Genomic DNA, 12,217 nt, shown 5'->3' with positions numbered 1-12,217 from the left:
ACCGACGACAGGGGGCCAGAATCGCCTCCGCACCAAGAGCAAGACACTCAGGAAAGGCACTATCCAGAAAGGTCAGGAAGCCTCCCCAAAGACTGAATTTATAAATAGACTATTTTCAGTTAATGTTGCATGTTAAAAGTGTTAATTGTAATTAGTTTGATATTTAATTGTTAAATGAGTGTTATGGTACTGTTAATCTAAAAGGGGAGGAATTGTAATGTATGTACCTTTAAGGGGAGAACTACTTATTACAGCTCCTGTATACTGTAGTACCGGCAGTGACCACACCTGTGTATAAACCCTGAGTAGGGATCTGTAAAGTTAGTTCTAGAGTAACCCTCATTCAGTGAACACCTGTTGATCGTTCCCTGCAGTCTCTTGTCTAATTATTGAAGGACATAACATCAAGATACACGGATCTAACAGCCAGCAGGTAGAGATAGTTGAGGGAGGTCTGATATTACACAGCGATATAACATCTGAAAGAAATACTTACATTTTTTTTGTGTGGCTCCTCATGCTGTTGAAACGTCTGAAAGCACTTGGCACTTCAAGCCCTGCTGTGGAACTTAGGAGAAATGGGGAAGCCTAATTCATTCTCTCTTACTGGATGAACCGTCAAGGGGATGTTTGTGAGGAAGGGGGTTAATATCTCAACATTAACACCTGCGACATGAAAAACCTCTCCTTGGCAGAAATCACTGCTCTGACATTAATCATATACAACATTGCATTGTGAAGGACTAGGACTGTTTCATCTTAGTGGTCTACCATGAGATGCCTACCCTGGCATAGACCAGTTGGGCCGAATGGCCTGTTGCTGTGCTCTATGTAATTCTAGGTAAAAGCCTTGTCGCTTAACAAACTGCAGAAGAGGTACGTTTTCGAAGACAGTATTTTAACTCCTAACTTTATCTTTATTGTTTCAAGTGTTGTACTATTAGTTCTTGCTATGTCTTACTGCTTCTGTGTAATGCTCTTACTGGTAAATAAATCTATTAGTTTAGGTCTATCCGCGTTGGTCTGACAGTGCGGTATTTGCTGCCTTCTGGAGGAGATGGGGGATATGCCGGGCATCCCATGTGATCTCCAGCAATGGGGAATAATTAGCCCCGTGAAATGCTATTCAACACGTAAAGGCACAGGTCGTGGTTCATAGGAGATTCAGTCTGCTTATGGAAAGTGCTTCTCTGCCATGAGCACAACGTAACTGTATCAGTTCCTTCAGACTACCTTTTAGTCCTAGCACATCAATTTCCTGTATGACCATACCATGAAAAAGCAGAGATACAAGCCAACCTTTTCAAATGGATTTCTTTCCCTTCAGAGTGGGTTCTCATCCATCTTTAAAAGGAAAATATTTGCTCCAATATTAGTACCCGGTCAAGTAGGAATTCTTCTGGTTGCCATGTGTGGAGGTGTTTCGACGATTTCCTGTTTCTAGTAAAATCACCAACACATTCTTTTAGAGCATTGACCTATCACCGACCGAATGGGTCAAATGGCCTCATTCTGTGCTGTAAGCTTCTGTAATTCTACCAACTTCGATCTAACTAGCCTGGAGATATTTGCTGTCAGAAAATTGTTAGTTACCATATTCCCACACATCCTCAGGCTCTTTAATCACGCTGTGACATTTTCCTCAGTTTTTATTCAGCACGAGTGCCGGATCTCAGTCTCATTTGCTGAGCCTCTCCACACTCAATGGAGGAAAACAATGGCCAGATTCACCATCCTGATGTCTGTCCAGGTCCCCTTGTGTGGACATGTGCCAGTGTAGCAAAGTGAACTGCGAAGGTGAAGCGGCCAACAACTATCTTAGATAAACTATCTTAGATATAGATTCCTAGTGCAGTGCCATCTGGTGTACAGGATGAGCAGTTGTATACATAAGGGCCATAAATATAAGATAGTCGCTAATAAATCCAATAAGGAATTCAGAAGAAACTTCTTTACCCAGAGTGCGGTTAGAATGTGGAACTCACTACCACAGGGAGTAGCTGAGGCAAATGGAATAGATGCATTTAAGGGGAAGCTAGATAAGTACATGAGGGAGAAAGGAATAGAAGGGGATGCTGATAAGGTGAGATGAAGTGGGGTGAGAGGAGGCTGGTGTGGAGCATAAACACCGGCATAGACCGGTTGGGCCAACATGGCCTGTTTCTGTGCTGTACATTCTCTGTAATGCTACGTAATATGTATGCATATATATCGCGCTAGTTATTGTGAGAGTTGAGGAGAGGTGAGGCAGCGAGCTGGTGACTAAACTGTTCTCGTTTGGATACTGAGCCTGTGAGTGACGTCTCTTTGATATCAGGCGTAATTGTCCCGAAGACTCTCTCAGCCTTGAGCTTGCAGGGTGTTAAAGCTGAGCACAGCTGGCGTGATGAAGAATCTGCTAAAAAGAGCAGAGGATCAGCTTGTAATGACCTCCTCAACTCCTCACAAAAAGGCCAAAGCTGTCACTGGCCTTGATCATGATGAATTGAAGAGAGGAAGGGGAATGTGTGGGGGGGCGGTGGGGGGGAGAAATTTGGCGGCTGGAGTGGTGAAAGGAAGGAAACATGTGAAACGTGCAACAGAATCCTCAGTCTGATGTGGGGGAAGCTTTGAGTCACATTCCCTGACAGTGCTTATCATTTGACAGTTCTGTTGAAATATGAACGCCAGTGAGCAAAGGTTTCCACAGAAAGAATGGCACTCTGCTGATCATTACCGACTCCCTTTTCATGGAGCTCAATCTGCAATGGTTCGGATTACACGTTTCCAAATTATTGCTGGTGCAAGTTGCAGTGTAAACCCCCATCAGCTCGAGCTGGGCTACCAGGTCCCGGTTTCACCGAGCTTAGTCATCATGTCATTCTAGGGTTACCAACTCTGGTTGGACATATTCCTGGAGGTTTTGTCCCACGTAAGGGAGCGGTAGCGTAGTGGTAATATCACTGGGCTAATAATTCAAAGAACTTGGACTAATGATCCAGGAGTGTGAGTGCAAATCCCGCCATGGCAACTGGAGAATTTAAATTCAATTAATTAAATAAATCTAGAGTAAAAAGCTACTATCAGTAATGGTGACCATGAAACTACTGGATTGTTGTAAAAACCCCTCTGGTTCACTAATGTCCTTTAGGGAAGGAAATACTGCCGGTCTGGCCTAAATGTGACTCCAGACCGACAGCAATGTGGTTGACTCTTTAACTCCCTCTGAAATGGCCTAGTAAGTTACTCAGTTGTAACAAACCGCTATGAAACAAAGTAAGAATGAAACCGGACGGATCACTCGGCACTGGTTACGGTCTCAACAAAGGCACACCCAGCCCAGTCAACCCTGTTACATCCTCCTCACCAACATTTGGGGACTTGTGCCAAAATTGGGAGAGCTGTCCCACAGCCTGACATTAGTCATACCTTTCAATCACCATTCCTGTCCCACCGGCAGGACAGACCCACCAGGGGTGGAGGCACAGTGGTATACTGTCGGGAAGGAGTGGCCCTGGGAGTCCACAACATTGACTCCGGGTCGCATGGGCAAGAAACCTCCTGCTGATTACCACCTACCGCCCTCCCTTAGCTGATGAATCAGTACTCCTCCATGTTGAACACCACTTGGAAGAAGCACTGAGAGTAGCAAGGGCACAGAATGTACTTCTGGGTAGGGGACTTCAATCTGCATCCCCGAGAGTGGCTCGGTAACACCACTACTGGCTGAGTCCTGAATGATATAGCTGCCAGTCTGGACCTGCGACAAGTAGTGAGGGAAAAACCTACTTGACCTCATCATCACCAATCTACTTGTCGCAGATGCATCTGTCCATGACAGTATTGGTAGCAGTGACCACCACACAGTCCTTGTGGAGACGAAGTCCCATCTTCAAACTGAGGAACACCCTCCATCATGTTGTGTGGCACTGCCACTGTGCTAAATGGGATAGATCTAGCAACTCAAAACTGGGCAATTCATGAGGTGCTGTGAGGCAGTAGCAGAATTGTATTCCACCACAATCTGTAACCTCATGGCTCGGCATATCCCTCACTCTACCATTACCATCAAGCCAGGCAACCAACCCTGGTTCAATAAGGAGTGTAGAAGAGCATGCCAGGAGCAGCACCAGGTGTACCTAAAAATGAGGTGCCAACCTGGGGAAGCTGCAACACAGGACTACATGCATGCTAAAAAGCGGAAGCAGCATGCTATAGACAGGGCTAAGCGATCCCACAATAAACGGATCAGATCAAAGCTCTGTGGACCATTAAACAACTAACGGGAGAAGGAGGCTCCATGAATATCCCTATCCTCAATAATGGTGGAGCCCAGCACATGAGTGCAAAAGATAAGGCTGAAGTGTTTGCAACCATATTCAGCCAGAAGTGCCGAGTAGATGATTCATATCGGCCTACTCCTGAGGTCCCCACCATCACAGAAGCCAGTCTTCAGCCAATTCGATTCACTCCACGTGATATCAAGAAACGGCTGAGTGCACTAGATACATACAGCAAAGGCTATGGGCCCTGACAACATCCCGGCTATCATACTGAAGACTTGTGCTCCAGAACTAGCCGTGCCTCTAGCCAAGCTGTTCCAGTACAGCTACAACACTGGTATCTATCCGACAATGTGGAAAACTGCCCAGGTATGTCCTGTCCACAAAAAGCAGGACAACTCCAACCCGGTCAATTACCGCCCTATCAGTCTACTCTCAATCATCAGCAAAGTAATGGAAGGTGTCATCGACAGTGCTATCAAGCAACACTTACCAAAAACCTACTCACTGATGCCCAGTTTGGGTTCCGCCAAGACCATTCAGCTCCCGACCTCATTACAGCCTTGGTCCAAACATGGACAAAGGAGCTGAATTCCAGAGGTGAGGTGAGAGTGACTACCTTTGATATCAAGGCAGCATTTAACCGAGTGTGGCATCAAGTAGCCCCAGTAAAACTGAAGTCAATGGGAATCGGAGGGGAAATGCTCCACTGGCTGGAGTCATACCTAACACAAAGGTTGTGGTGGTTGATCAGCTTGGTGAGTTGCTGCAGTGCATCTTGTAGAGGATACACACTGCAGCAACCCACCAAGGCTTCTTCGGCAGCACCTCCCAAACCCGCGACCTCTTCCACCTAGAAGGACAAGGGCAGCAGGTGCATGGGAACACCACCACCTCCAAGTTCCCCTTCAAGTCACACACCATCCTGACTTAGAAGTATATCGCCGATCCTTCATCGTCACTGGATCAAAATCCTGGAACTCCCTCTCTAACAGCACTGTGGGAGTACCTTCACCACACAGACTACAGCGGTTCAAGAAGACAGCTCACCACCACCTTCTCAAGGGCAATTAGGGATGGGCAATAAATGCTGACCTTGCCAGCGACACCCACATCCCACAAGCGATTTTAAAAAAAACTCCCCCCTCCAACTGCTTCGCCCGGTCAAACAGCCTTTGATCCCCATCTCCAATACTTTTACAACTAATAAAAGGAAGTGTTCAAAGAAAATGAAAACAAAAACACACCAGTTTTTTAATGCCCCTATAATCTTTCTTGGCAGCAGTGTCCAGGAGATTAATCTTTAACTCCTGGAGGGTTGACAACCCTAGGTAAATCCACTAGAGGCTGCGGCGTCTCCTTGGAGCTTTTTTCTTTGGTGCGGTCACAGGGTTCCTGATACTGCGTTGAGGGGGATAACTTGATGCAGGACCCCTCGTTTCCACGGCAACCCATCACCGCAGCCAGTCAGCACAGAGCGGCGTGAGGTGCGTCTGTACCAGAGGGTCTGTCTGCGAAGCTATCTCGCGGCCTGGGTCTGAAGGTGCCCAGACGGAACTTCTGTTGTGACTGGATTGATGGAAGCCAGGTGTGGGTTGAATCAGCAGGCATTAGTCACCGTTTACTGGAACTGTCTTCAGACTCCTCGCCCCTCCTCCACCCCCAGCCACAATCTCCACCAGATCTCTAACCCATGAGGTGGATAACAGCTGTGCTTCCTTTCTCTTGGTCCCAGTACTTTTTGAAGTGTGGTCACTGTTGTAGAATGTAGAAAACATGACAGCCAGTTTGCACACAGTAAGCTCCCACAAACAGCAATCTGATAATGACCAGATACCGAGGGTTAAATTGGCTAACCCCGTTGTGTACCGGGGATCTTAGTACACAATTAACCCGTGCCGGTTTATTGCGTTGCAGGCAGCGTGTTAAATTCGGGCTGCCTGCTGGTTTAAAGAAGTGCTGTGTGCAGCCCGTGCTACCCGCGCTGTTCATTGGCTGCGTGCATCAGCACGTAGCCTGATATTAAAGGCGGCCGGTAGCACTTAAAGGGGTGGTGCATTGGGGCCGCAAGAAGAGGTGGGAGCTTTTTGAGAAGTGAATAAGAGCTGGGATACTTTGAGGAATGCATGAATCTGTGAGAGAGCGAGCACCAATACACTGGAGGTCTTGGTGCATGAGGTGGAAACAAGGAGAGATGTCCTGTATCCGCAGGGGGCGTGCAGGAGGCACTACAGACATGTGATCAGGAGGCAGTGGAAAAAAGTAGCGGTGGAGGTCAATACCAGGAATGTTGCTCCAAGAAAATGGATGCAGTGCAGGAAGAAGTTTAACGATCTGACACGAGGTGTGAAGGAGTGTGAATTCAACCTTCAAAAGGCACATCTTACCAACTACACCACTAGCCTCATCCACTGCTCAATTCACTACACTCCCCTCACCCATCTACCAACAATCTCTATCGCTCAGTACTCAACACGTAATTCATATGCTTTACCTAACCCTCACACACTTAGCCACGCACCCACAACTCACAGCTCGCACACACTGGCAGCTATTCAACTATGACAGCCACATCACCCAACCATATTGCAGGACACTCACTGACACACTTCCCTCTTTCTTGCAGGAGAAGGTGGAGCATAACAGGAGGCAGCAGGAAAGAACTGGAGGAGGACATGTATTAACCCCCATGGAGGAGACAGTGCTGGCCATCATGAGAAGGGGCAGTGCTGAGGCCGTGGCCACTGGCGAGGCTGGAGGGATCAATGATGAGGGTATCTGCATACCTATTCCTCCTTCTCTCATCCCACTTCTGACTCACAAGCTGCAGGTGGTGTAAGCACGAACTTTCTCCTCTCCCCTCCCCTCACCACAACCCAAAGTTGGCACTTGTTCATTTCAGATACCCAAGAACTGGAACCTTCCCAGTCAGTGAAGGAAGAGGAAGAGACAGTGACGGTGAATAGATCTTACACTCGCAGCCACAAGCTAAGAGATTGACACTGCGTGTATTTTAGAGACTAGGATGGAGGAGGGATCAGCACGCGGCGAGACACCAGGCACAAGCAGGCAGGAGGCAGGGTGGGGGTAAAGGATAGCACAGGTGCCAGCTCGCAGGTGGGCGAGGTCGGACACTAGCTCTGCTGCAGAGGACTTAGATGAGGACTTTGATGGGGCTGGCTACGGAAGAAGACTGATGGGTGTACATAACCAAATGCTTGATGCATTGGAAAGCCTACCAGAAAGCCTGTGCTCAATGTCAAGGAGCATAGAGGATTCCAGCATCAACTTGGCACAGGGCTTTATGCAGAGCATGGAGCCCAGCCTTTCCTGTATGACATGGGTGGTGCCCTCCATTAGCACACTTGTGGAACCCACCATGATGCAGCATCTGATGACCAATGTCACAGCTTGCATTGCAGCATAAACTGCTTCCATCAAAGGTCTGAGTGCTGTATTGAAAGCTCAGACTGCTGCCTTGCAAGCTCAGACTGCAGCCATCGTGGCTCTGGATATCACTGTTCAAAAGGGCTTCCAGAGCGAGGAGCAGGTAGGCCCCACAGCGGCGGCGGACCTGGGTGAAGTGGCGATGGCGGAGCGACTACAAGAGGCGGCGAGGAGCAGGTAGGTTTACCAATCTCAGAGCGGGAGAGAGAGAAGTAAAAAGTAATTGAAGTGTGACGTCACCAGAAAGCAGGTAAGTGATTGGTTGGTGAGTATTTCTCTCTTTCTCCTTTTTTCCAAAATTAAACTCTGTGATTTATACTTTCTAAGCTCGCTGTGGTGTAGCGGGGACTGTTAGTAAACAAGGGCCCTTGAGTATATAATTTAATTATAGTGTAATTGGTGGTATTGATTTGATTTAATTTAATTTAAATTAATTAAAGGGTAAGTCGTGGCAGGAGAGCTCGGCCCCGTGGTATGCTCATCCTGAGCTATGTGGGAAATCAGGGACAATTCCAGTGTCCCTGACGACCACGTGTGCAGGAAATGTATCCAGCTGCAGCTACTGGCAGACCGCATTGTGGCACTGGAGCTGCGAATGGATACATACTGGAGCATTTGCGATGCTGAGGACATCGTGGATATCACGTTTAATCAGTTGGTCACACCGCAGGTAAAGGTTGCACAGGCAGAAAGGGAATGGGTGACCACCGGGCAGAGTAGTAGGTGCAGGCAGGTAGTGCAGGAGTCCCCTGTGGTCATCCCCCTCTCAAACAGATATACCACTTTGGATACTGTTGGGGGGGATGGCTTATCAGGGGGAGGCAGCAGCAGCCAACTTCCTGGCACCAGGGGTGGTTCTGCTACACAGGACGGGATGAAAAAGAGCGGTAGAGCTATAGTAATAGGGGATTCTATTGTAAGGGGAATAGATAGGCGTTTCTGCGGCCGCAAACGAGACTCCAGGATGGTGTGTTGCCTCCCTGGTGCAAGGGTCAAGGATGTCTCAGAGCGGCTGCAGAACATTTTGGAAGGGGAGGGTGAACAGCCAGTTGTTGTGCATATAGGTACCAACGATATAAGTAAAAAATGGGATGAGGTCCTAAAAGCTGAATATAGGGAGTTAGGAGGTAAATTAACAAATAGGACCTCAAAGGTAGTAATCTCAGGATTGCTACCAGTGTCATGTGCTAGCCAGAGTAGAAATAGAAGGATATTTCAGATGATAGAGGAATGGTGCAAGGGGGAGGGATTCAAATTCCTGGGACATTGGAACTGGTTCTGGGGGAGGTGGGACCAGTACAAACCGGACGGTTTGCACCTGGGCAGGACTGGGACCAATGTCCTGGGGGGAATGTTTGCTACTGCTCTGGGGGAGGGTTTAACCTAAAATGGCAGGGGGTTGGGAACCTGAGCAGGGAGACAGAGGAAAGGGAAACAAGGGTAGAAGCAAAAGACAAGAAGGAGAAAAACAAAGGTGGCAGTCAGAGAAATCAAGGGTTTAAATCAAACATGGCCACAGTAAATAATAATTCTAAAAGGTCTAAGAGCGTTAAAAAAACCAAGCCTCAAGGCTTTGTGTCTTAATGAGAGGAGCATTCGTAATAAGGTGGATGAATTAGCTGCACAAATAGAGGTAAACGAATATGATATGAATGGGATTACGGAAACATGGCTCCAGGGTGGCCAAGGCTGGGAACACAACATCCAGGGGTATTCAATATTCAGGAAAGATAGGCAAAAAGGGAAAGGAGGTGTGGTAGCACTGCTGGTTAAAGAGGGGATTAACACAATTGTAAGGAAGGATATTAGCTCTGATGATGTGGAAACTGAATGGGTAGAACTGAGAAATACCAAGGGGCAGAAAATGTTAGTGGGAGTGGTATATAGACCTCCAAACAGTAATGCAGAGGTTGGGGATGACATTAAAAGGGAAATTAGAGAAGCGTGCAATAAGGGCAGAGCAGTTATCATGGGTGACTTTAATCTACATATAGATTGGACTAACCAAATTAGTAACAGTACTGTGGAGGAGGAATTCCTGGAGTGTATACGGGATGGTTTCCTGGACCAATATGTCGAGGAACCAACTAGAGATCAGGCCATCTTAGACTGGGTATTATGTAATGAGAAAGGATTAATTAGCAATCTTGTTGTGCGTGGCCCCTTGGGGAGGAGTGATCATAATATGACAGAATTCTTCATTAAGATGGAGAGTGAAGTAGTTGACTCAGAGACTAGGGTCCTGAATTTAAATAAAGGAAACTACGACGGTATGAGGCGCGAGTTGGGTAGGATTAATTGGGGAATATCACTCAAAGGGTTGATGGTGGATAGGCAGTGGCAAACATTCAAAGATCGCACGGATGAACTACAGAATTTGTTGATCCCAGTTTGGCATAAAAATAAAACAAAAAACGTGACTAAACCGTGGCTAACAAGGGAAATTAGGGATAGCATAAGATCCAAAGAGAGGACATATAAATTTACCAAAAAAAGCAGTAAACCTGAGGATTGGGAGCAGTTTAGAATTCAACAAAGGCCTGCAGCGGGTAGTCAAAACTGCCCAACACATTACCGGCACCCGGCTACCGACCATAGAGAACATCTACCAGAAACGCTGTTTACGGAGGTCACTGGCCATCATCAAAGACCCTACCCGCCCCAGCCACACTTTGTTCGCCCCCCTGCCATCTGGGAGACGCTACAGATGCATTCGCACCCGAATGACCAGATTTAGGAACAGCTTCTTTCCCAGGGCTGTCATCCTACTGAACTCCACAAATAAACTCTAAAGCCTGCACATCTGCCAATGCACTTTATTATGTTTATGTTTATGTATTACAAGCCAAATGAATGTTGAATGTTAAATGTCTTAATCAAAATGTACACTCTCGGGAGCCGCAAGCCTACATTTCGTTGTACTGCACTTTTGCACTAACAATGACAATAAAGTTGATTATTATTATTAAAGGGATTAATTAAGAGGGGGAAAATAGAGTATGAGAGTAAACATGCAGGGAACATAAAAACTGACTGTAAAAGCTTTTATAGGTATGTGAAGAGAAAAAGATTGGTGAAGTCAAGCATAGGTCCCTTGCAGTCAGAATCAGGGGAATTTATAATGGGGAACAAAGAAATGGCAGACCAATTAAATACATACTTTGGTTCTGTCTTCACAAAGGAGGACACAAATGACCTCCCAGAGATGTCGGGGAACATAGGGTCTAATAACTGGGAGGAACTGAAAGAAATCAGTATTTGTAGGGAAATGGTGTTAGGGAAATTGACGGCATTGAAGGCCGATAAATCCCCAGGGCCTGATAATCTACATCCTAGGGTACTTAAGGAAGTGGCCCTAGAAATAGTAGATGCATTGCTGGTCATCTTCCAAAATTCGATAGACTCTGGAACAGTTCCCATGGATTGGAGGGTAGCTAATGTTACCCCACTATTGAAAAAAGTTGGTAGAGAGAAAACGGGGAATTATAGACCGGTAAGCCTGACATCGGTAGTGGGGAAAATGCTAGAGTCCATTATAAAAGATGTAATAGCAGAGCACTTGGAAAACAGTGACAGGATCGGACAAAGTCAACATAGATTTACAAAAGGTAAATCGTGCTTGACTAATCTGGAATTTTTTGAGGATGTAACTGGTAAAATAGATAAGGGAGAACCAGTGGATGTGGTGTATTTGGACTTTCAGAAAGCTTTCGATAAGGTCCCACATAAGAGATTAGCGTGTAAACTTAAGGCACATGGGATTGGGGGCAAGGTATTGACTTGGGTAGAGAACTGGTTGGCAGACAGAAAGCAAAGAGTTGGAATAAATGGGTCTTTTTCCGAGTGGCAGGCAGTGACGAGTGGGTTACCGTAGGGATCGGTCCTAGGACCCCAGCTATTCACAATATATATTAATGATGATCTAGATGAGGGAACTAGATGTAATATCTCCAAGTTTGCAGATGACACAAAGCTGGGTGGGCATGTGTGCTGTGAGGAGGATGCCGAGAAACTCCAGTATGATTTGGACAGGTTGGGTGATTGGGCAGAAGCATGGCAGATGCAATATAACGTGGATAAATGCCAGGTTATCCACTTTGGTGTCAAAAACAGGAAGGCAGATTATTATCTGAACTGCAATAGATTGGGAAAAGGGGAAGTGCAACGAGACCTGGGTGTCCTTGTGCACCAGTCGCTGAAGTTAAGCATGCAGGTGCAGCAGACGGTTAAGAAGGCAAATGGTATGTTGGCCTTCATAGTGAGACAGTTCGAGTACAGGAACAAGGATGTCTTTCTGCAGTTGTACAGGGCGTTGGTGAGACGACATCTTGAGTATTGTGTGTAGTTTTGGTCACCTTATCTGTGGATGGATGTTCTTGCCATGGAGGGAGTGCAGCGAAGATTCACCAGGCTGATACCTGGGATGGCAGGAATGACGTATAGGAAACTTTCGTTTAACCGCAGGTTAAATGTCCGGAAAGCTCTATCCACTGGCAAAATTCAGGAGT

This window comes from Somniosus microcephalus, chromosome 4, assembly GCF_052327205.1.
Source record: "Somniosus microcephalus isolate GS21.2 chromosome 4, FLI_Smic_1.0, whole genome shotgun sequence".
Lineage (NCBI taxonomy): Eukaryota > Metazoa > Chordata > Chondrichthyes > Squaliformes > Somniosidae > Somniosus > Somniosus microcephalus.
The sequence above is the reverse complement of the archived record's forward strand: the minus strand, read 5'-3'. Positions refer to the sequence as shown.